The 25140-nt window shown below is 47.6% G+C and overlaps 1 protein-coding gene across 1 annotated transcript in view; it reads right to left on the bottom strand.

Moving 5' to 3' along the window:
* ELOVL7 (ELOVL fatty acid elongase 7) overlaps positions 1-14609 on the bottom strand; it is a 49829-nt gene extending 35220 nt beyond the window's left edge. Inside the window, exon 1 of the mRNA XM_078876846.1 lies at positions 14497-14609. The gene's annotated coding sequence lies outside the window, so the exon portion shown is untranslated. The remainder of the gene's footprint in view (positions 1-14496) is intronic.
* Positions 14610-25140: the final 10531 nt, after the last annotated feature.

The raw sequence follows: 25140 nt of genomic DNA, 5'->3' as shown, positions 1-25140 counted from the left end.
CGCCGCCCATCCTCCCCGCCCTCTCTCACTGTGAAATAAATACACCGTGTTTCTGGACAGCGTCTAAAGATGCGGTCACATTTAGATGCCACGTAAACCTACATTGTATTATTGTACAGACTCGCACAGAAACCCCATAATCCCATACACATACCCATAGTCCCATGAAAAGACCCAGTCCCATACAGAAACCCACAGTCCCATACAGAAACCCACAGTCCCATACAGAAACCCACAGTCCCATACAGAAACCCACAGTCCCATACAGAAACCCACAGTCCCATACAGAAACCCACAGTCCCATACAGAAACCCACAGTCCCATACAGAAACCCACAGTCCCATACAGAAACCCACAGTCCCATACAGAAACCCACAGTCCCATACAGAAACCCACAGTCCCATACAGAAACCCACAGTCCCACAAATTCGACAACTTGAGGACATGACAATGTCGGCACAATCTAAACTTAAATTGTCGACATGGTTTTATGTATTTAAAGTTACATCGCCCAACAGGACTGCTCATCAAAAACAAAAGAGGTGGCCTCGGGGCTCCGAGCGTGTGAGCACCCACAGGGGCAGGCCGCCCGCCGCTGGGGCAGGGGCCAGCAAACCTGCGGCTTGGGGCTCTTTGGCTGCCCCACCCCCCCATCCCTGGGCTCTGTGCCCCCCCCCCTCCCTGGGCTCATTGGCTGCCCCCCCCCTCTCTCATTTGCAAGCAGCCGGTTTTAAAAACTTTAATTTGAAGATATTTGATTAACTATGGCCAGGGAACGGGGTCACTGTGGGAATGTGTTGGTGACGACAAAATGTACAACAGTCGAACTGTTAAAGATTAACCGCAGAGAGGGGGGGGGGAACGAAATAGCCGCAGTTTACTCCATCACCCGTTTTGTTTGAGTCAGAATGTGTTGTTGTTGTTGCTGTTGTTATTGTCGTCTTGCTGTATACCCCAATGCTGTGTTCGTGTACAAGTCGCCCTGCGCATGCGACGTGACTCAACTATTTTGATCAAAGACGACGAACAACAACAAATGGCTCCTCCTCTTCTTCCTCTTCTCCTCTGTAAAGATTGCCCCCCCCCCTGCACTAGACCGAGATTGGTGACGACACCTTGACACATCACGTGACTAACGTCGACACCCCCCCCCGCCAGCTTATCTTATCGGTTCTCGGTGATTCATCCGTCGCCTTATCATCCGTCGCCTTATCAGCTCGGAACAACTTTCGCCATTGACTTGCACATCCGATAAGGGGGCCCCCGCCTTTTGACACGGGGGGGGGGGGGGAGTACAAACTCAGCTTGACCGATACCGATTTGCCCCACCAACAAAAAACACCGGTATAACACACGTCCATTGCACATGACCGTCCATCCCTCCCTCCCAGCCAAACCATTGTTTTGCATTTTATATAGAGGCCCACCTCTCGCCACCTTCCGGACAGCCGAATTGATCTCGCTTTGCCCATTTCTGTTTCTCAATTCCTCTCCCTCCACCGCATCTCACTCCCGCTCCCATCACTTGAACCTCTCCCCCCCGCTCCTCCACTCCATCACCTCTCACCCTCGCTCCACTTATTACCCCGCTCCTCTTCTCCCATTCCCACGCAGATGTGCCGCACGCCTTCTTGGAGCACCGCGGGTTATCCAGCCAGGAAGCGCGTTCCGAACATCGCGAGGGTTGCGGCGACGATCCGCCCTCGGCGCCTGGCCAAGCGCGCTACGAACCCCACAAGCTCCGAGTTCGATTCCCCGCTCGCTCGCGACAACGGCGACGAACATCTGGCAGCAGTCCTGGGGCCTCCACCTAGGTCGGCTCAGCCTTAAACGTTAGTGCCTGGGTACAGTGTTTACCGGGGAGACAAAGGCGGCTGGGCGGCCGTGGTGTTGCCCCCCCCCCCCCACCTCGGATGCCGTGCCGGCCTTCGTTGGTGCTGCTCGCCAACAGCACTTGCCCCGAGCACTTGTCGGTCAAAGGCTACATGGGGGATCTTTGTCTTCGTAACGGTAGCGTCGGTTCCTGTGGGATTGAGCAATCTCCCCAGTTAACACGCCTCAACCGCCGCCGGCGTGTTGGTGTGTATTTGTGTTTGCGCGGAGCAGGTCCACTAACAAAACTTGCCCCATCAGCCTTTGTAGGCGACGCAGGACATCTTTGTCTTTGCTCGTGAAAGCGCGTGCGCGTGCGAGATGTCTCTGGCCCGGCAATTCACCTTGGCCACACAAAAGCCAAGCGTCGCGTTGCCGGGCACCTGCGAGCAGTGTCGCGGATTATTGCGGTGACACGCGGTGACACGCGGGTGAGACGTCAAGCGCCACAACGAGATACCGTGCGATCGCGTTCGTTTAGCCCACAGGAAAAGCCCCACAAAGTCCCGCACGGCTCCTTGTCGGGAAGGTCCCTGCCAAGTTTGTCGACGTGACGCGGAGTGGGGGGCAATGTTGCTGCTGCTGCTGCGTGCGATCCCGATTAAATAATTAGCAGAGCAAATTTGTTTTGCAGTATTGGGATGTTGTTGCTTGAGGACAGGTACATTGTGTCTGTGTGGTGTGTGGAGCTACGGTAGGAGGCTCGTGAAGGATGCTGCTGCTAGTCACTTAGAGGCAGTCGCCGTCCAACAACGGCAACGGAGGGCCGAGGAGCGACGCTCACAACAACGTGCGGGGCGCCGGGCGGCTAAACCGTTGGCACGGTAGGGGAGCCACAGACGGCGCGTCGGCCGGTCGTCTCAGTCGGTTAACCCCACGACACCTGCAGGGTCTGTCCGGCGACCTGCCAGAGAGCCTTCGACACTTCACGTGGCCTCAAAGTGCACCTGGCCTGGCACGGGCGCCGTGGCGACGTCTCCGTCACTTGGGTGAATGTCGGGTCGGAGGAAGGAAAAAGGGCGAGGAGGAAACTCACGAGCAATCGTGTGGAGAACCTACAAACTCAACTCGCCTCTCACACGCACACAAAGATCCCCCGTGTAGCCTTAACAGACTGTAGGGACAAGTGCTGTTAGCGAGTAGCACCTATGAAGGCCGGAACGGTACACGAGGGGGTGGGTGGCCAGCACCACGCCCGACCGCCTTTGTCTCCCTAGTGGCGATGTTTACACACCGCACCAGGTACTCATTTGAGGCTGAGTCGACCTAGGGGAGGCCCAGGACCGGTTCAGATAATCGTCACTGGTGTTGGCCATGAGCGGGAATCGAACCCGGGTCGCCAGGTCTGTAGTGCAGCGCGCTAACCACTACAATACCGCTCCCCACAACACACTCACACGCACACACACGCACGCACACACTAAACTAGTTTTTATTTTACAAACTAAGGCCCACTGCTGTACCGAGCTAGGCGGCTCTTTTTCTTTGCTGCCCGTCTGGAACGTTCTTAATTACGATATTAGCAAGCCACTGGAGCGGTGCACTTTTACAAAACTGCTTTTGCGCGTTTAGTTTGTTGCCCTTCCCCCGCACCTTTCGATCGGCACGGTTGGCAACGTACGGTGGCGCGAAAGAAGTTCAACGTACGTACGTAGGTGCCGTGTGCGTCGGTCAGTCGTCCCCTAGAGCAGGGGTGGGGGGGGAACCTCTTTTCTGCCAAGGGCCATTTGGATATTTACAACATCATTCGCGGGCCATACAAAATCATCAACTTAAAAATTAGCCTGTTATATTTGGTCAAACATTTAATTAACTCACCCCTAATGTGATGGCTGGAACTGCTTCTCTTTGGGTGAGGCGTGTGATGTCAGCTGGTATTGATGATGTTGTTGCTACTCGCAACTGCTTTTCCAGGTTTGCTCCTAGATTTATTTAATTTCGAGTCCCGCCTGCGGTTGCCTTGGCAGGGCCACACCAAATGATTCGCGGGCCTTATACGGCCCGAGGGCCGGACGTTCCCCACCTCTGCCCTAGAGCATGGGTCCATCCCGTGTGTTAAGGCTATACGGGGGATCTTTGTCTTTGTTGTGTGTGTGCCACTGTGTGTGTGTGTGTGAGCCACTGTGTGTGTGTGTGAGCCACTATGTGTGTGTGTGCGCCACTGTGTGTGTGCGCCTGTTGCGTGCGAGTGTTGGCAGTCTTTGCCGTAGTCGCCGTGGGAACGGCACCGCTGGGTGTGGCGTTTTCTCCGCGTCGCGACGTTCCAACGCTGCAAGTCACGAGTTCGCGTCGAGACCCAGGCGGGAATTCGAGACAGAGCCGCAGACATCCATAGACTGCCGCCATGCACACACAGATCCGTAGACTCGCATAGGGTAACATTACGGGGTGTTCTTGTTTTACTAAGGAGGCCCATGGACTCGCATAGAGACCCATAGACCATCAGACGGGGAGGGGGGGGGGAGTTGCATAACCCACAGGTGAACGGAAACGATTCGTGGAAATCATCCAGCGTGGATTTACCTCCCACTCCCCCCACCCAAAATGTTGCCACATTCTCGGGGGGGGGGGGGGGGGGTTCTTCAATGGACAGCTTCCACTTGCACTCACGCACACCAAAAAAGACAAATATCCCCCGAATAGCCATTTATCAGGCTGTTAGCGAGCACCAGTACATGGGGGGGGGGTGGGTGGGTGGCCAGCACCACGCCCGACCGCCTTAGTCTCCCCAGTGGCGATGTTTATTGAACACCACACCAGGTACTCATTTGAGGCCGAGTCGACCTCGGGGAGGCCCAGGACCTGTTAAGATAAATCGCCACCAGTGTTGGTGGCCGTGAGCGGGAATCGGACCTCGGGTCGCCGGGTTCGTAGCGTAGCGCTAACCGCTGTGCCACCGCTCCTCAAGCTGACCGAGGTGGTTCAGAGGTCAAGCCAGCAGCTCGCAAATCGGAAGGTTGCAAGTTTACGTCCTGGTTCGGGGGTTGACTCGGCCCCATCATCATCCCCCTCCCCCACCGTGATCGATAAAATTAGTACCCATATACTCAGAGACTCACATATGATGAAAATGAGGATTTTGTTGTTTGGAAGAATAGCAAGATTAGTAGATATTTAGAAATAGAACATTTTAAAAGTAAAATAAACAACCGTATTTTGAATTAAGAGTGAAAGTATTCAAAGTTGCTGCTACATTGCATCCTGGGCAAGTGTTGCAGTGTGCAGGGTCAGGATTTGCACAAATTGGAGTCGTGACATCTTTATGTCAAGGTTGTTTTTAAATCCGTTATATTAAGTTCGCTTGCTTGCGCGCTTACGACCGTGCAAATCTTTTGGTCGTTTTTTAACCCACTTCCCGTGATCCAATCGAGCTGACATTTTGCACAGACTCGTTGTGCGTGACAATTAATTTTCGTGAAAACTTTTTTCCAAAATTTTCAACATTTTAGGATCAAAAAAATTATATTTAATTACCAATTGCTTAATGGTGGCAGGCAATCATCTGACCCATAGGTGGCAGCCATCTCAAGCCAGAGGACGAGAGGACTCTAGCCGCCACGCATATAAAGGATTTATAGTGAAAAACTTTGTTTTTACGGGTTAATTTTTTACACATCCCACAAGGCACACGGCATAATGGGGAGTGCACACATTCAGTAGCATTGGTTCAAACAAAAGCAAAACCTCTGGACCAGTTTCCACACTCGGCTGTTTCGTCAGCGTAACCAGGCTCGCTTTAACAATTGCGTCAAAACAAGTAGACTCTGGGACAGGTTTCGATAATTACACTGGTCAACAACAAAACAAATTCTGGCCTAGACTTTTGCAGCTGTTTTAGACCAATTTCAGGATGCCGATTCCAAATCTGGTCTCAGATTTTCTCTATCACATCTCATTTTTATGCTATCGGCATACCCCATTTTCATTTATTTTACCCGAAATTAACTCTGTCACTTATGATTGCAAGTTGTTGCTAGTCAGTGACTGCTTTAGTGTTAAAATATGGTGCTGTATTTTTAGGATAGTGTGTTTATAATATCATTTTATGTAGATATCCACATTTATTTAATATTTTTCTTCTGCAATTTTTATTGAAAATGCAATATTTGATCTCAAAAACCTGATGCGAGACAAAAACTGATGCCAGATTTGGAATCAGCACCCCAAAATTACCTTAAAACCATTGTTATACCTTATGCCATAAAAAGTGTATTGACCAGTATTATTCATCTCATCAGCAGAACCATGCTCGCTCGAAGCGATTAGCACGATTGGCTACGTACGGTGCGAAAGAAGTTCAACGTACACACAGTCATACAAGCAAAAATGTTTTTTAAAAACTCCGGACCGGTTTCGGCATTCGGCTCTCTCATCAGCAGCGCCAACTTTGATGACATTACGACATCTTCTGGCTCCGTGCGAGTCAGAGCTAAGGAACCTGCCCCGCCCGTGAAGCACAAGGGGGTCCCTACACCGGCCGAGAGAACAGATGGGGAGATCCGGGAGGAGGGAGGGGGAAGGGGAGGGGCGAGGGGCGAGGGGGGAGGGGCGGGGGGGGGCTGCTATATTTGTCGCTCGATGATTTCGAGTTTTATCGCTGCGGTGTGTGCACAAGGCAGGTTCGGTGCCAGCCTCTCGGTGTTTACCCGGAGTCATTCACCACCGGCCAGCGAGCGTCACCGACTGTGCGAGCGAGTGTGTGTGTGCATGACACATGCGTAGATTACACACACAAAGACAACGATCCCCCGTATAGCCTGTAACAGACTGCTGGGGCAAGTGCTGTTAGCGAGTAGCACCTATGAAGGCCGGTACAGCACACAGGTGCTAGCTAAGAGCACTTGCCCCAACAGTCTGTCCAGGCTGTACGGGGGTGATGATCTTTGTCTGTGTGCGAATGAGATATGCATCGATTGTACACAATCGATACACAGCACTTGCCCACAAAGTATGGTAAGGCTATACGGGGGATATTTTACTTGGACACACATTACACGAACACTCCTATAATGTAGTACGACACATTAACCATTTGCCCATATACAATGTTTGTGCATAGATTACACACGCACACATAAAGGTAAAGATCACCCATACGGTAATGCAAACTGCCGGGGAAAGTGCTGTCGCTGTGACGTCACTGCAGGGCTACGATGACACTTTTGAGCACAAATTCAAACAAAAACTTCCCCGTCAATTTGTGCTCCCCTCTCCCTGTCTCTCTTCTCCCTGTCTCTCTTCTCCCTGTCTCTCTTCTCCCTGTCTCTCTTCTCCCTGTCTCTCTTCTCCCTGTCTCTCTTCTCCCTGTCTCTCTTCTCCCTGTCTCTCTTCTCCCTGTCTCTCTTCTCCCTGTCTCTCTTCTCCCTGTCTCTCTTCTCCCTGTCTCTCTTCTCCCTGTCTCTCTTCTCCCTGTCTCTCTTCTCCCTGTCTCTCTTCTCCCTGTCTCTCTTCTCCCTGTCTCTCTTCTCCCTGTCTCTCTTCTCCCTGTCTCTCTTCTCCCTGTCTCTCTTCTCCCTGTCTCTCTTCTCCCTGTCTCTCTCTCGCTCTCTGCCCTCTGTGCCAGCGTGGACGGCACCCTCGTGTTCACCTTCTGAAGCGCTCGCTCGTCACCGTGGCACCACAACCACCACCACGTGACTTTTCTTTTGTATTGTGCGCGGTGCTTTTAGCGCCACAGCGCGTCGATTTGTAGCGTTTATTTTCATTTGTTTGCTGGTGACTTTGTGCATTTCACATTGAAACCGCCTCCAGTGCTTTTGCTGCTGGCGGCAATAAAAGTTGTTTAGAAGTCTCCGTCTCTCTCTCCGTCTCTCTCCGTCTCTCTCTCCGTCTCTCTCTCCGTCTCTCTCTCCGTCTCTCTCTCCGTCTCTCTCTCCGTCTCTCTCTCCGTCTCTCTCTCCGTCTCTCTCTCCGTCTCTCTCTCGCCATCAGAGAGCTTCCATGGGTGGCGGAGTTGGTCCCTAGCGAGACTGCAAGCGACGCACGTGGTGGGCTAATGCGAAGTCAGTCGAAGAGATTACGCAACACATGATGCAGACACAAAGACAAAGGATCCCCCCCTGTATAGCCTTGACGGACTGTTGGGGCAAGTAACAAACCCACGAAGGTCGGCATCGCACAAGACGGCGGTGGGCTGGCCAGTGCCGCCTTGTGTGCCGGTGCGACTCGCCGACCCGCTGGACATCTGTGACAAAGAGCTTTATAGCTCATCGGATTCCTCCTGCAGTCCAAACAAGGATTTTGATTCCGAGGTTCACGCACAGCACCAGGTACTCAGTTGAGGTCGAGTCGACCTAGGGGGGGGGTCCCGGACCGGTTCTGATCATCGTCACTGGTGTTTGCCCGCGAGCGGGAATCGAACCTGGATCACACACCACACTGCCGCTCCACACACAGACACAAGATAAAGGCAAAGATCCCCCCCTCCCATATAGCATCAACAGGCTGCTGGGGAAAGTGCCGTGTGCGAGCACCTATGAAGGCCGGCACGGCACACGAGGGGTGGGTGGCCAACACCACGCCCGGCCGCCTTTGTCTCCCCAGTAGCGATGTTTACTCCACACCGCACCAGGTACCCATTTGATGCAGTCGACTCAGGGGGAGGCCCATGACCGGTTCGGATAATCATCACCAGCGTTGGCCGTGAACGGGAATTGAACTCGAGTCGCTGGGTTTTGCAGCGCAGCGCGCTAACCACTATACCGCCCCCCCCCCCCACGCGCGCGCGCACCCACACACTCGCACAGGTAAAGGTGACATGGCACCCAAGCCTTCAGCACTTGCACAACTCGATGGCAAATGGCTCGCCGCAACAACAAAAAAACCCGTCACGCTCATGCACGGTGACACATGGAGTGGGTGTGGTATGGTGGGTGTGGGTGGTGAGGTGTGTGGTGGGTGTGGGTGGTGAGGTGTGTGTGTGTGTGGATGTGTGTGGTGCTGGCCACCCACCCCCTCATGTGCCGTGCCGGCTTTTATAGGCGCTCGCTAACAGCACTTGCCCCCTACAGTCTGTTACAGGCTATACGGGGGATCTTTGTCTTTGTGGTGCGGCAAAAACAACCCCCTACCTTCTCGTTGGTGCCGGACGGCAACGCTGTGGTGGGCAGTGCCGTGGGGGGGGACAACTTAGATTGGCCATTCCCCTCGTGGCGTTTGAAACCACCACAGCGGCCAAATGGGGGCTCTGGACGGGTGCGAGGGGCTTGTAACCCCTCCGCCTTCAATGAATTACCACAAAGCCACGACCTAAACATGTCATTAATAAGCTTGTGCGGAGGCCCCGGGAGGACAGACGTCTATGACGTCTCCTGGCCAAACCCCATTTGTCCTATGCCAGGAGACTGAATCCTTACCCTCGGGGCTCGTCCAGAAACAACAAAAAGCCACTACGGGTGGCCACGTGGAATGTTCGAACGCTCACTGCGGAGGAGAGGCTGCCACTCCTCTGTCGGGAGCTGGACCGGTACCGCCTGGATCTCTGTGGCATTCAGGAGGTTCGGTGGACCGGCTCTGGCTCCTGCCACCATGAGGGGTGGACAGTCCCCTACTCGGGGCAGGAGACTGCCAAACAACTGGGAGTGGCTCTTCTTCTGAACAAAAGAATGAAGGGGGCGTGGGAGCGTGGCGGTGAGGTGTGGGAAGCTGTAAGCCCCAGGCTACTTTGGGCTCGCCTTCCCATCAAGCAGAGGCGAGGAGTGGTGGTCGTGATTACTGATGCCCCCACCGAAGACTAACATCCATGGAGGGATGCAGGCAAGGCCGATGAGTCAGATGCCATCTATGACCTCCTGTCACAGGTCAACATTGGGAAGACAAAGGCGGCCGGGCGTGATGCTGATAACAACCCCCACCCCCTTCCGTCGTCGTGTGTCCATGGGTTTCTATGATAGTTTCATCTATGGGATTCTATGATAGTTTAAATATATGGGTCTCTGTGATAGTTTAATCTATGGGTCTCTATGATAGTTTAATCCATGGGCCTCTATGATAGCATAATCTATGGGTCTCTGATTAGTTTAATCTATGATCTCTATGATAGTATAATCTATGGGTCTCCTCTGAGTAAAATCCATATATACCCTATGCAAGCCTGTGGGTCTCTATGCAAGTCTACGGATATCTGTGTATTGGCTGCAGCCTATCGATCTCTGCGGCTCTCCACGATTATCCCATGGATCTCGATGTGATCATCACGAGATGCTCGCTAAGAGCGCTTGCCCCAACAGCATGTAGGCTACACGGGGGACCTTTGACGTTGTAAATGTGGGAGTGAGCGCCTACTTGCAGGCGACAAATGATTGACAGTCAGCCATCCCATAACACCTGGGGGGGGGGGGGGGGTCTGTCACGGGACACTTCGCGTGACGGCCTCAAAGTGCACTTAGCCTGGCGCAAGCACCATGGAGGTAGACGCCAACCACCAGTGACATGTGTGTAGGTGTGCCAGGATAGGTGCACGATGCGTGTGCACTCACAAGTGGGAAGGTGTGTCCCGTTCGCGCTCAGTGGCAGAGGAAAAAAAATGTCGAACCGGTCCTGGGCATCGCCTAGGTCGACTTGGCCTGAAACGGGTATCCGCTTTGCGTGGTGCATTAGCGATCGGCACTGGGGAGACAAAGGTGGTCGGAAGTGGTGCTGGCCACCCACTCGCCAACAGCTCTCGCCCCAACAGTCTGTTAAAGGCTACGCAGGGGATATTTGTATTTGAGCCACATTATCAGCATGTATTACATTTGCTCAGTTCGTGTGTGGGTGGACGTTGAACTTATTTCCGTGCCGAGTCTCAGGAGATACGGATGTTCAAATTCATAGCCTCTGGCTCTTGAAACCACAAACCAAAACGCCTAACCATGAGGTCACTTAATTTAGTCAATACGTTTTTTTTTTTACACTAAAATAATGACAAACATTGTTACAGAATCTAACCTCTCCCCGGTAATAGGGTGGTGGGTGCATGTGTAATAATAAATAACAATAAATATTACACGTGTGCCACCACATTTGAGCGTTATTTCAGACGCCACGTTTCCGCGGAACGCTTGAATCACCGAGTGAACGTTGACGTGAATGCAACACGCTCACATATGTCCCTACTTTCCTGTATCCACTCAGCGAACTCATCAATCAATTGCCTCATCGATAACGTATTTAATTCCACCATTCAGATTTGTTTTAAAAAATTCGTTCGCTTGTCAATTCATTCACGTAGAAGTTCAACCGTCGCATCGTGTCATTGCGTTCCTTTGCTACTCATTTATTATTGCATTCATTCATTCATTCCTCCGTGCTTTCATTCAGTTTTTCCACCCTTTCATTCGTGTATCCCTTCAACCATTCGTACAATATTGAGATGTTTCATCCGTTGCTTCTTCTATCCACTCTTTCATTCACTTACCCGTGCATTATCGCCTTTAACCAGTTGTGTTTCATTCGCATAGCTATCAATGCATTCAATCATAGGCCAAGCAATTAATAACTGCCACATTAATCCCAGATTAAGGAGAGTTTAATTATGGGATTGAGAGCCTCGATGATGCGCAACGATTCGCGATAAAGATTAATCGATTATTTTAGTTCATTTTCTTTTAGCTGGACATCTGTGAAACTAATGGACATCGGTAGAAAAAAAATCGATCTTCACAGCTCCAGTGCAAATAAAAAAGATTTCTGATATTCTGAGTGCGCTGAACGGGGGCAACAAACACAGCCAGCAAATATACAGCGCCGTGATAATCAAAGTGTAAATAGATAAAGAGGAAACAACTGCGTCACTTGAAATAAACAAAGGTCATAAAGGTGATTTATGACGAGAACTGAGAAGATAGAGGCGATGATGATGATGGGAGGAGGGAAAGAGCAGAGAGAGAGAGAGGGCGAGAAATGAGGTGAGGTTACATGCAGTGTGGCGAGTGAGTAGATATGGTGAGCGAGTGGGTGATAAGGTGAGTGGGTGAATGGGTCATGTAGCCAGCATGCCCAGCCACCGCATGCCAAAAAAGCAGCTTCTGTTTGGCCAGATCAAGAGGGCCAAACCGGAGCGACGGGACTAGAGAAGAGATGGAGGCTGATGCGGTACGGGAGGATGTGGAGCTGAGTGGAATTGCCGATTACCGGTACCAGCGGTGTCAAGACCGGCCTCTGTGGATGAGGCAGCTCGTGAAGGAAGCTACAGGGCAGTGCCAGGCTAGGTGCACGCTGAGGTTACTGGGCGGTTTGGAGGCAGTCGCCCTCCAACAACAGCGGAGTGCAGAAGAGCGACTCTCACAACAACGGGCGGAGCGCCGGGTGGATAAAATATAGCAAGTTGGCACAGTTAGTGCATCTTCCATTCATCTCAGGTCGGTCAACCCGTGGCCCCTGGGGGTCTGGCCCGTGACCTATCAGCGAGCCTTCGACACTTCACGTGGCCTCAAAGTGCACATAGCCTGGCACCGGTGCTGTGGTGACGTCACCCGCACTTAGCGGCGATTGACGGCAGTTGTTGAGTGAGTGAGTGGGTGAGTGGCTGGGTGAGTGGGCTAGTGGCTGGGTGAGTGGCTGGGTGAGTGGGCGAGTGAGCGAGTGGGCGGGTGAGTGAGCGAGTGGGCGAGTGGGCGGGTGAGTGGGCGGGTGGGCGAGTGGCTGGGTGAGTGGGCGAGTGGCTGGGTGAGTGGCTGGGTGAGTGGGCGAGTGAGATCTGCAGTGTGATGGTTTAACACAGTATGGTTGAGAATAAACAGTCAGGGTGTCTGGTAGACTGAGTGATCGACACTAGTGAAGAAGAAGGCATCAATAATTGAAGGTCACGGGAATATTAACAATGGCAGCAGCGGTAGAAGTGTGACAGGGAGGCGACTGACTGTGTGCGAGCTAAGATTGCCGACTCGCCATATACAGCTCAATAGATACAAGTTCTCAAAGATTCACCCGGGTACAGGTTATACACACACACCTCTACAGGTCTCAACTACATACCCCAACGTGGGAAGACCTAAACTCATACAGAACTTAATCGAATCGTCGACCGTCATCGATTCTTACAGGTTTGCAATTCGTTTAAAAACTTCACCGTGCACATTCAAAACATAAATCTTATGCAATCGCCTTCTTGCCACCAGCAATGCCACCAGCACCGCCCATCATCCTGCCCGGCCTCGGCTAAAGTTACAGGTGAACGCAAACACACACAGCCCCGTTGTCAATCCATTGCCTCTCCCACAACCCAACAAGCCGTGTCGGTCATTTGACCATACTTCACCACGCCGGTCAACACCGGTTGGTGTGTGTCTGACGGGTGCCCGATTAGCATTCGCCAGTGGTGTTTTAAGCCATGGTCTGGAATCCAACTCGGGTATCCGCCTGGGTTCACGGCGCTCTTGCGCTAACCACTGCGCCACCGCTCCCCCCCCCCCTCAAATGCAACATTCACAGCTTACTTTGATCAATCCCATCCACTAAATGGACAAAGATTTTCCGAGACATGCCATGCAGGTTACACGTAAAACTTCTACAGCCAGTCTATACACGTTGTATGTTGTTAAGACAATTTAAAAATGGAGGTATGAGTCTCGCCGCAGGAATGTGGAATTTCCACTGCTGGTGGCTAAATGGGTCTGGGATAGCACTGCCGAGCTTTAGACAAGCGTCTGTTGTGGCCAGGACCACGCTAGGCAGCCTGTATAGACCCAGGTATTTCATTTAAGGGCCGAGTATAAACACACAGCAGCAGCGAAACAGTACGAGCTTAAAGTCGAACAACATGTGACACTGATGAGAGCCGTGAGGGCGTGAATTGAGCTAAAATCGCACAGGAGCAGTGCGCCAACCGCTGCGCCACCGCTCCTCACACACACACAGGACAAAGTTCCCATCCGTGTGTAGCCTTTAGCATGCTGTTGGGACAAGTGCTGTTAACGAGCACCTATGAAGGCCGGAACGGCACACGAGGTGTTTTTGTTGGTGGTTGTAGTGTGGCCGAGGAAAGCACACGCGACCGCCTTTGTCTCTCCTAGTGCGTGTACACCCACACGGACGAGCATGCACACCCAGTGGCAACAATCGAATTAACTTTCTTCCCACAGCCACAAAAAGGGCGTGTCTCTCCAACCAAGTTTACCCATCAAGTTCAATCCACTGCTCGCCTCTGCGGTGTGTGCGTACGTGTACGTGCGCTCTGGTATAAATACATATACAGCAGATGCGATTTGTATCGCGGAAGTGGGGATACAAAGACGGCCGGGGGAGGGGGTGGGATTGAGTATGAATGTCCCAACCAGCGCACACGAGTGGGATACTTTAATAAAATCAAACATTGATGAATGAATGGATCAAGCCATCAAATCCTTCCAATCCACGCCGTCCTGGTACGGGGGGGTAGGGGGTGGGGGGGGTCTTACTTTTGACCATACTTCACCACCACCGTAGCCACGCGCACAAACATTTGGCCGATGTAACAGCGGCGGCTGCGGGTTCACGCTTCCGATCGCCATTTGAATAAGCTACCGGTCAAGTCCACTGGCGCAAGACGTCCAAGTTATCATCATCATCATCATCCAGCGGTGGATTGAGCATGTCTGGGGGAGGGGGGGTGGGGGGGGAGGGGGGATGGGGGGGGGGCTACAAAACTTTAACCGTGAAACTTACCCGAGAATGAGAGAACTGCTTTGGAATGGTCGCTGGTAACACCGCCACCACCAACACCACCACCACCAACGCCTGCGTCTCCTCTTGCTTGGCCCCTACCGTGTGACTCAGAGCGAAGTTGGGAGCCGAACTTTAACAACGAGACCGGGGGGGGTGGGGAGTTGGGCGGGGGGGGGTAGTGGAGGGGGTGGGGGGTTTGCTGCAGTGAGTGGGGGTGGGTTTTATGGTGGGCGTGGTCCTCGCTCCACGGTCACGCCCACAATTGACCAAAGTCACCGCCCACTGGCGATCAGCTGATCCACTCAGTAGGCGGCTTGGGTCCGTCACCTCGTTAATATTCACGCGAGACCACCCCTCCCGCACCCTCCAGCCCCCACCAACGTATCCGGGGAGGAGTCACGGGCGGGGTGGGGGGGAGGGGTAGTGGTGGGGGGGGGTGACCACTTGCGATTTGAATTGACGCAAGTGGTCTCAGTTGAAACACGCGACTATGGTGGGAGGGGGAGGGAAGTTCGTGCGGTGACTAAAACAATGCCGTTTGCAACTCCGCGAAGGAGGAGGAAAATGCAAACTCCGCCGACTTAAGATGTTTGAAGGGGGAAATATTGTCAGAGAAAAAAAACTACGTTGAAAATTCTAACTAGATTTGAAGCTTTCGTGACTGCAGGAATTATTCTTTGGTTTCTTTCGGTAAAGTCACGTAGAAAGAAATTAAATTAAATAATAGAATACGACGTTTCGATTGCAACACAAGCAACCATCATCAGGTACATATGAATGAAATATAAATTTCGATTTAAAGCTTTCGTGATTCATATTCTTGGTTCTTTCGGTAAAGTCGTTGTGGCCGAAACGTCGTGAGAATTTTATCTTATTATGTTTTATTTTTATTATTTTATTATTTCCCTTCTACGTGACTTTACCGAAATAACCAAGAATTTGGAAATGTAATACAATACAACACAGAGAGTCGGCCAACACAACAGTCAACACCCCACCTGGTTGATTGCGTTCCTCCAAAGATTGCTAAATTTGAGAGAGACAAAGCATAGACACACAGATAGACACACAAGCAGAGAGAGACTCACACAGAGACAGAGAGAGACGCACACAGGCACACAGAAAGACAACGTTTCTGTGTCGAGGCCTTAAATAGAGAGAAAGGGGGGGGCAGAGGGGGAGTTGTGTGGAATTATTATTTGGTTCTTTCGGTTAAGTCACGTCTAAAGATAAAATAATAAATTAAATTAAATAAGAGAATACGACGTTTCGATTGCAACACAAGCAATCATCATCAGGTATAATGAAATAGCGACATAAAATCTAACCAGAAAACTATAGACAGACATATTAGCAGACAGATATCACCAAGATACATAGCGAGAGCAACACAGGTAACAGAGAGGGGGTGATCGTCTCTGTGGGGTGGCCTTAAATAGACAGAGGGGGGGCGGAGGCAGAGAGAGGGAGGGGGGTTAGAGAAAAAATTAGCATATCAATGAGTGGTCAACAGACGTGGTGCTGCAAGTACGATGGCACGGCAAGCAAGCCTGAAAATCAGGAGAAGGACACACTAAAATTAAATAACCTAGTAAAATATCGAAATGTAATGTAATACAACACAGAGGGTCGGTCAACACACAATTAACGCATAGCCTGGTTGATTACGTATTTCAAAGATTGCTAAGTTAGAATTTAAGTGTGAACATTCTAAAGAGGACACAGGCAGAGAAAACAAGTCGCCAGAGTGAGAGAAAAAAGATAAGCTTAAATCTTCCCCGTAGAAGTGGTTCAATCTTAATTTTAGAACTTTTGTGACTGCAGGAATTATTATTTGGTTCTTTCGGTTAAGTCACGTCTAAAGATAAAATAATAAATTAAATTAAATAATAGAATTCGACGTTTCGATTGCAACACAAGCAATCATCATCAGGTATAATGAAATAGCGACATAAAATCTAACCAGAAAACTATAGACAGACATATTTAGACGTGACTTAACCGAAAGAACCAAATAATAATTCCTGCAGTCACGAAAGTTCTAAAATTAAGATTGAACCACTTCTACGGGGAAGTTTTAAGCTTATCTTTTTTCTCTCTCTCTGGCGACTTGTTTTCTCTGCCTGTGTCCTCTTTAGAATGTTCACACTTAAATTCTAACTTAGCAATCTTTGAAATACGTAATCAACCAGGCTATGCGTTAATTGTGTGTTGACCGACCCTCTGTGTTGTATTACATTACATTTCGATATTTTACTAGGTTATTTAATTTTAGTGTGTCCTCCTGATTTTCAGGCTTGCTTGCCGTGCCATCGTACTTGCAGCACCACGTCTGTTGACCACTCATTGATATGCTAATTTTTTCTCTAACCCCCCTCCCTCTCTCTGCCTCCGCCCCCCCTCTGTCTATTTAAGGCCACCCCACAGAGACGATCACCCCCTCTCTGTTACCTGTGTTGCTCTCGCTATGTATCTTGGTGATATCTGTCTGCTAATATGTCTGTCTATAGTTTTCTGGTTAGATTTTATGTCGCTATTTCATTATACCTGATGATGATTGCTTGTGTTGCAATCGAAACGTCGTATTCTCTTATTTAATTTAATTTATTATTTTATCTTTAGACGTGACTTAACCGAAAGAACCAAATAATAATTCCTGCAGTCACGAAAGTTCTAAAATTAAGATTGTGTGGAATTCTTGCCCATAGCGGCAGGAGAGAATGGACCCGTAAACAAGCACGGTAGAAATCTAATTTAGTAAAATTTAGCAAAAGTATGTTGAAATTGTTTTGACATTTTTGTTCAAGAAAACTTTGTGTGAGGTTTGTTCGCCACTAGAGGGCTTCAAGGTTCGCGTTTAAAATGTTTTGGAAATGTTATTTCAATGTTTTACGAATGTTTTAACAGGCAACATTTTCGTTCTTTGTTCTTTGCAAATGTTAAAGAAAAAAATGAAGATAAATTTTGAAGACATTTTCAAAGTACAATTTATAATAAATGTTGCAAAAAGAATCCTTGAAGCCCCTTCGTAGGAAGAAACCCTCACGCGACATTGGCATTTAGCTGCTGAAACATCGCTGCTGCTGCTGCCATACACATGAATAGAATAAAGATGCTGGTCCCATTGAACCTGTGGACTGATAAAATGCTACTAGGAATGTGTCTAAGGTGTGCCCTGTGGGCTGTTATAATCAGCGGAGGGAAAATTTTTATACAAATTTTCGTTTCAATGTTTTCTTTGAAATGTTAAAATTCATTGATTGAAAAACAATTATTGAAAATGTTTAAATAGTTTTCAAGGTTCTCGTAAAAAAATATTCCTGAACGCATCTCTGCTGGATTTGAAGCTTTCGTGACTGCAGGAATTCATACTCTTTAGTTATTTGGGTAAAGTCACGTAGGTAGAAAAAATAATAGATCACGACGTTTCGATCGCCATACAAGCAACCGTCTTCAGGTGAAGACGTCGTGATTTATAATTGTTTCTACCTACGTGACTTTACCTAAAGAACTAAAGAGTATACGTTTCTGCTTCATGACACCTTCTTTGCCAGTACCAAAAGATGAAAATATATTTTCCCCTTTTTTCTGGCAACAAAACAGCTGTGTTAAGATGTTATAACACCAAACTGAAACCTTTAACAAGGAATCGTGTCTGTATTAACCGCAATACTTGTGGTCAGAATGCAAAAAAAACACTGATAATATATGCATTAAATTTTTATTTAAAGCTTTCGTGACTGCAGAGATTCATATTATTGGTTCTTTCGGTAAAGTCACGTAGAAGGGAAATAATAAAATATATAATATTTATTATTTTATTATATCCCTTCTACATGACTTTACCGAAAGAACCAAGAATATAATATATGCATTGTTTTTTAAACGGATTGGTCCACACCAGAGACAGATTTCTTGGAGCCGATTCTCAAATGGTGTTAGACCAGAGGACGCCAGAAGGCGTATATTATCAGAGTATGCTTTTTGTTTGCATTCTGAACACAAGTATTGTGGTTAATGCAGACATGATTCCTTGTAAAAGGTTTCAGTTTGGTATTTTAACATCTTAACACCTGTTTATTGCCAAAAAAAGGGGAAAACTTGTTCTCACATCTCTGCTTATGCCCTATGCAAGAGAATATAAATGCTGGTCCGATTGCACCTGTGGACTGACAACATGCTACTATTAACGTGTTTAAAGGTGTGCCTTGTGGGCTATGTAGTCAGCGGAGGAATTAGATTGCGTAAATGTCTATTTTACGTTCGATGGGTGGGTGGCTGGTTGAGTTGGTATGTGGGTGGGTAGGCGGATTGTTGGGCAGATGGGTGGGTGGCTGGCTAGGTGAGTGGCTGGTTCAGTTGGTAGGTGGTGGTGGGTGGGTTGGCCGCTTTATTGGTTGGCTGGGTGGGCGGGTAGCTGAAGGGTTGTTTGGCTGGGCGGGACTCTGGGCAGGACGGTGGCTGGGCAGGTGGATGAGACGCAGCAGTCGGTCTTGTCGACAGGCGTCGATGGTGTAAGGCCGCGTGGCTCCTCTGTGCGCAGCGCTGTATGTGGTTTGCGCACACGAAGAGAACCGCCGTCGAAGTTATTTTAAGTTTGAAATGGATTCCATATTCGCAAGCACATGATCACCTACACTTCTCAAAACAACTAATAATTCGAAATTATTATGAAAAAAATGAAATGTATTTTCAAAAAAATTTTTGTTTATTTTTAGTACTAAGCATTTATTTTACATTCTATTACAAAAATCCGTATTTTTTACATTTTATGTTTCGTTATGAAAGAAATAATAAATAAATATTTGATCTTTAAACACAAATTCTTTCAATGTTTTCTATCGAGTGTAAAATATTTATATATTTTTGTAACAAAAAAAATGTAATCTTTGAATTATTTTTATGACAAAAATATTAAATAATTGTTTTTAGCTAATCTATTTTATTTAACGTAAAAGTTTTTATTTTATTTTACAATTTGTAAAAAATGAATTCGTTAAAATGTTTGTTCAAGAAAAATTGTGAGGTTTGTTGGCCACAAGGGGGCTTCGAGGTTCTCGTTCAAAATATCCTGAACACGGCGCTGCTGCTGCTGCCATACGCAAGAAGAGAATAGAGATGCTGGTCCCATTGAACCTGTGGACTGACAAAATGCTGCTATTCACGTGTTTAAAGGTGTGCCTTGTGAGCGATGTAGTCAGCGGAAGAATTATATTGCGTAAAAGTCTATTTTACGTTCGATGGGTGGGTGGCAGAGGTCGCAACCGGGTACCCGATACGCGTACTCTACCCGATACCCGGCTACCCGTACCCGGCCGGGTACGGGTACCCGTTTTCGACCCTGGTGCGGCCGGGTACGGGTACCGGTAGGCCGTGAGTCACTGGTGAGTAACTGTTTGTCACTCATTTCTCAACGTCTTGTCTCTTCTCACAATTCAAGTTCCTAGAATCAACCCACCCGCGCCTGCAACATGGCTTCATCCCAGAGGTCGCAATCGGGTACCCGATACCCGTACCCTACCCGGCCGGGTACGGTTAGGGTACGGCCGGGTACGGGTAACCGTTTGTGACCCTGGTGCAGCCAGGTACGGGTAAGGAATCAAAACCCGTTTGCGACCTCTGGTGGGTGGCTGGTTGAGTTGTTATGTGGGTGGGTAGGCTTTTTATGAAATGATTAATAATAAAAATCGATTACTTTATCTTTTAACAAACATTCGTTTAAATGTTTTCTATCGAGTGTAAAATATTTATGTCTTTTTGTAACCAAATATATATATATTTTAGATTATCTTTTTTATTTCAGATAAATGTTTTTTTTTTAAATCTACGTATTATTTTTACGACAAAATATTAAATAAACATTTTTAGATAATCTATTTTATTTTACGTAAAAGTTTTTTTTAATCTTAGAATTTGTAAAATTCGTCGAAATTTTTGTTCAAGAAAACTTGTGAGGTTTGTTCGCCACAAGGGGGCTTCGAGGTTCTCGTTCAAAATATCCTGAACACGGCGCTGCTGCTGCTGCCATATGCAAGAAGAGAATAGAGATGCTGGTCCCATTGAACCTGTGGACTGACAAAATGCTGCTGACAAAAATATTATTAGAAAAAAAAATTGGTATTTTTTTTTATTTTACGTAAAACTTTTTTTTCAATCTTACAATTTGTAAAAAAAAAATTAGTAAAAATGTTTGTCCAAGAAAAATTGTGAGGTTTGTTGGCCACAATGGGGCTTCGAGGTTCTCGTTCAAAATATCCTGAACACGGCGCTGCTGCTGCTGCCATACGCAAGAAGAGAATAGAGATGCTGGTCCCATTGAACCTGTGGACTGACAATATGCTGCTATTCACGTGTTTAAAGCTGTGCCTTGTGAGCTATGTAGTCAGCGGAGGAATACGATTGCGTAAATGTCTATTTTAGGTTCGATCGGTGGGTGGCTGGTTGAGTTGGTATGTGGGTGGGTAGGCGGATTGTTGGGCGGGTGGCTGGGTGGGTGGGCGAGCAGATGTGTGGGTGGCTGGCTAGGTGAGTGGCTGGTTCAATTGGTAGGTGGTGGTGGTGGGTGGGTTGGCCGCTTTATTGGTTGGCTGGGTGGGCGGGTAGCTGAAGGGTTGTTGGCTGGGCGGGATCTTGGGCAGGCAGCCGGGCGGGACGGTGGCTGGGCAGGCGGATGAGACGCAGCAGTCGGTCTTGTCGACAGGCGTCGATGGTGTAAGGCTGCGTGGCTCCTCAGTGCACAGCGCTGTATGTGGTTTGCGCACACGAAGTGAAAACTGCCGCAGAAGTTATTTTAAGTTTGAAATGGATTCCATATTCGCAAGCACATCATTACCTACACTTCTCAAAATAACTAATAATTTGAAATAAAAAAAATCTATATTTACAAAAAATGTTTTTATGTTTATTTTAGTGCTAAGTATTGTTTTACATTTTATTTAAAAAATCCTTATTTAAAAAAAAATGTTTATGAAAAATTCACTTAAAAATAATTCTCTTTTAACAAAAATTAGTTTAAATGTTTTATGATAAAAATATTATTAGAAAAAAATATTTTGGTATTTTATTTTATTTTACGTTAAACTTTTTTTTAATCTTACAATTTGTAAAAACAAAAAAATTCGTAAAAATTTTTGTCCAAGAAAAATTGTGAGGTTTGTTGGCCACAATGGGGCTTCGAGGTTCTCGTTCAAAATATCCTGAACACGGCGCTGCTGCTGCCATACGCAAGAAGAGAATAGAGATGCTGGTCCCATTGAACCTGTGGACTGACAATATGCTGCTATTCACGTGTTTAAAGCTGTGTCTTGTGAGCTATGTAGTCAGCGGAGGAATATATTGCGTAAATGTCTATTTTAGGTTCGATCGGTGGGTGGCTGGTTGAGTTGGTATGTGGGTGGGTAGGCGGATTGTTGGGCGGGTGGCTGGGTGGGTGGGCGGGCAGATGGGTGGGTGGCTGGCTAGGTGAGTGGCTGGTTCAATTGGTAGGTGGTGGTGGTGGGTGGGTTGGCCGCCTTTTTGGTTGGCTGGGTGGGCGGGTAGCTGAAGGGTTGTTTGGCTGGGCGGGATCTTGGGCAGGCAGCCGGGCGGGACGGTGGCTGGGCAGGCGGATGAGACGCAGCAGTCGGTCTTGTCCACAGGCGTCGATGGTGTAAGGCCGCGTGGCTCCTCAGTGCACAGCGCTGTATGTGGTTTGCGCACACGAAGAGAAAACTGCCGCAGAAGTTATTTTAAGTTTGAAATGGATTCCATATTCGCAAGCACATCATTACCTACACTTCTCAAAAGAACTAATAATTTGAAATAAAAAAAATATATATTTCCAAAAAATGTTTTTATGTTTATTTTTAGTGCTAAGTATTTTTTTACATTTTATTTAAAAAATCCTTATTTAAAAAAAAATGTTTATGAAAAATTCACTTAAAAATAATTCTCTTTTAACAAAAATTAGTTAAAATGTTTTATGATAAAAATATTATTAGAAAAAAATATTTTGGTATTTTATTTTATTTTACGTAAAACTATTTTTTTTAATCTTACAATTTGTAAAAACCAAAAAATTCGTAAAAATTTTTGTCCAAGAAAAATTGTGAGGTTTGTTGGCCACAATGGGGCTTCGAGGTTCTCGTTCAAAATATATTGAACACGGCGCTGCTGCTGCTGCCATACGCAAGAAGAGAATAGAGATGCTGGTCCCATTGAACCTGTGGAATGACAATATGCTGCTATTTACGTGTTTAAAGCTGTGTCTTGTGAGCTATGTAGTCAGCGGAGGAATATATTGCGTAAATGTCTATTTTAGGTTCGATCGGTGGGTGGCTGGTTGAGTTGGTATGTGGGTGGGTAGGCGGATTCTTGGGCGGGTGGCTGGGTGGGTGGGCGGGCAGATGGATGGGTGGCTGGCTAGGTGAGTGGCTGGTTCAGTTGGTAGGTGGTGGGTGGGTTGGCCGCCTTTTTGGTTGGCTGGGTGGGCGGGTAGCTGAAGGGTTGTTTGGCTGGGCGGGATCTTGGGCAGGCAGCCGGGCGGGACGGTGGCTGGGCAGGCGGATGAGACGCAGCAGTCGGTCTTGTCGACAGGCGTCGATGGTGTAAGGCTGCGTGGCTCCTCAGTGCACAGCGCTGTATGTGGTTTGCGCACACGAAGAGAAAACTGCCGCAGAAGTTATTTTAAGTTTGAAATGGATTCCATATTCGCAAGCACATCATTACCTACACTTCTCAAAAGAACTAATAATTTGAAATAAAAAAAATATATATTTCCAAAAAATGTTTTTATGTTTATTTTTAATGCTAAGTATTTTTTTACATTTTATTTAAAAAATCCTTATTTTAAAAAAAATGTTTATGAAAAATTCACTTAAAAATAATTCTCTTTTAACAAAAATTAGTTTAAATGTTTTATGATAAAAATATTAATAGAAAAAAAATATTTTGGTATTTTATTTTATTTTACGTTAAACTTTTTTTTAATCTTACAATTTGTTAAAACAAAAAAATTCGTAAAAATTTTTGTCCAAGAAAAATTGTGAGGTTTGTTGGCCACAATGGGGCTTCGAGGTTCTCGTTCAAAATATCCTGAACACGGCGCTGCTGCTGCCATACGCAAGAAGAGAATAGAGATGCTGGTCCCATTGAACCTGTGGACTGACAATATGCTGCTATTCACGTGTTTAAAGCTGTGTCTTGTGAGCTATGTAGTCAGCGGAGGAATATATTGCGTAAATGTCTATTTTAGGTTCGATCGGTGGGTGGCTGGTTGAGTTGGTATGTGGGTGGGTAGGCGGATTGTTGGGCGGGTGGCTGGGTGGGTGGGCGGGCAGATGGATGGGTGGCTGGCTAGGTGAGTGGCTGGTTCAGTTGGTAGGTGGTGGGTGGGTTGGCCGCCTTTTTGGTTGGCTGGGTGGGCGGGTAGCTGAAGGGTTGTTTGGCTGGGCGGGATCTTGGGCAGGCAGCCGGGCGGGACGGTGGCTGGGCAGGCGGATGAGACGCAGTAGTCGGTCTTGTCCACAGGCGTCGATGGTGTAAGGCCGCGTGGCTCCTCAGTGCACAGCGCTGTATGTGGTTTGCGCACACGAAGAGAAAACTGCCGCAGAAGTTATTTTAAGTTTGAAATGGATTCCATATTCGCAAGCACATCATTACCTACACTTCTCAAAAGAACTAATAATTTGAAATAAAAAAAATATATATTTCCAAAAAATGTTTTTATGTTTATTTTTAATGCTAAGTATTTTTTTACATTTTATTTAAAAAATCCTTATTTTAAAAAAAATGTTTATGAAAAATTCACTTAAAAATAATTCTCTTTAACAAAAATTAGTTTAAATGTTTTATGATAAAAATATTAATAGAAAAAATATATTTTGGTATTTTATTTTATTTTACGTTAAACTTTTTTTTAATCTTACAATTTGTAAAAACAAAAAAATTCGTAAAAATTTTTGTCCAAGAAAAATTGTGAGGTTTGTTGGCCACAATGGGGCTTCGAGGTTCTCGTTCAAAATATCCTGAACACGGCGCTGCTGCTGCCATACGCAAGAAGAGAATAGAGATGCTGGTCCCATTGAACCTGTGGACTGACAATATGCTGCTATTCACGTGTTTAAAGCTGTGTCTTGTGAGCTATGTAGTCAGCGGAGGAATATATTGCGTAAATGTCTATTTTAGGTTCGATCGGTGGGTGGCTGGTTGAGTTGGTATGTGGGTGGGTAGGCGGATTGTTGGGCGGGTGGCTGGGTGGGTGGGCGGGCAGATGGATGGGTGGCTGGCTAGGTGAGTGGCTGGTTCAGTTGGTAGGTGGTGGGTGGGTTGGCCGCCTTTTTGGTTGGCTGGGTGGGCGGGTAGCTGAAGGGTTGTTTGGCTGGGCGGGATCTTGGGCAGGCAGCCGGGCGGGACGGTGGCTGGGCAGGCGGATGAGACGCAGTAGTCGGTCTTGTCCACAGGCGTCGATGGTGTAAGGCCGCGTGGCTCCTCAGTGCACAGCGCTGTATGTGGTTTGCGCACACGAAGAGAAAACTGCCGCAGAAGTTATTTTAAGTTTGAAATGGATTCCATATTCGCAAGCACATCATTACCTACACTTCTCAAAAGAACTAATAATTTGAAATAAAAAAAATATATATTTCCAAATAATGTTTTTATGTTTAT

Source organism: Lampetra fluviatilis, chromosome 46 (genome assembly GCF_964198595.1).
Source record: "Lampetra fluviatilis chromosome 46, kcLamFluv1.1, whole genome shotgun sequence".
In the NCBI taxonomy this organism is placed as follows: domain Eukaryota; kingdom Metazoa; phylum Chordata; class Hyperoartia; order Petromyzontiformes; family Petromyzontidae; genus Lampetra; species Lampetra fluviatilis.
The sequence above is the reverse complement of the archived record's forward strand: the minus strand, read 5'-3'. Positions and strand labels throughout refer to the sequence as shown.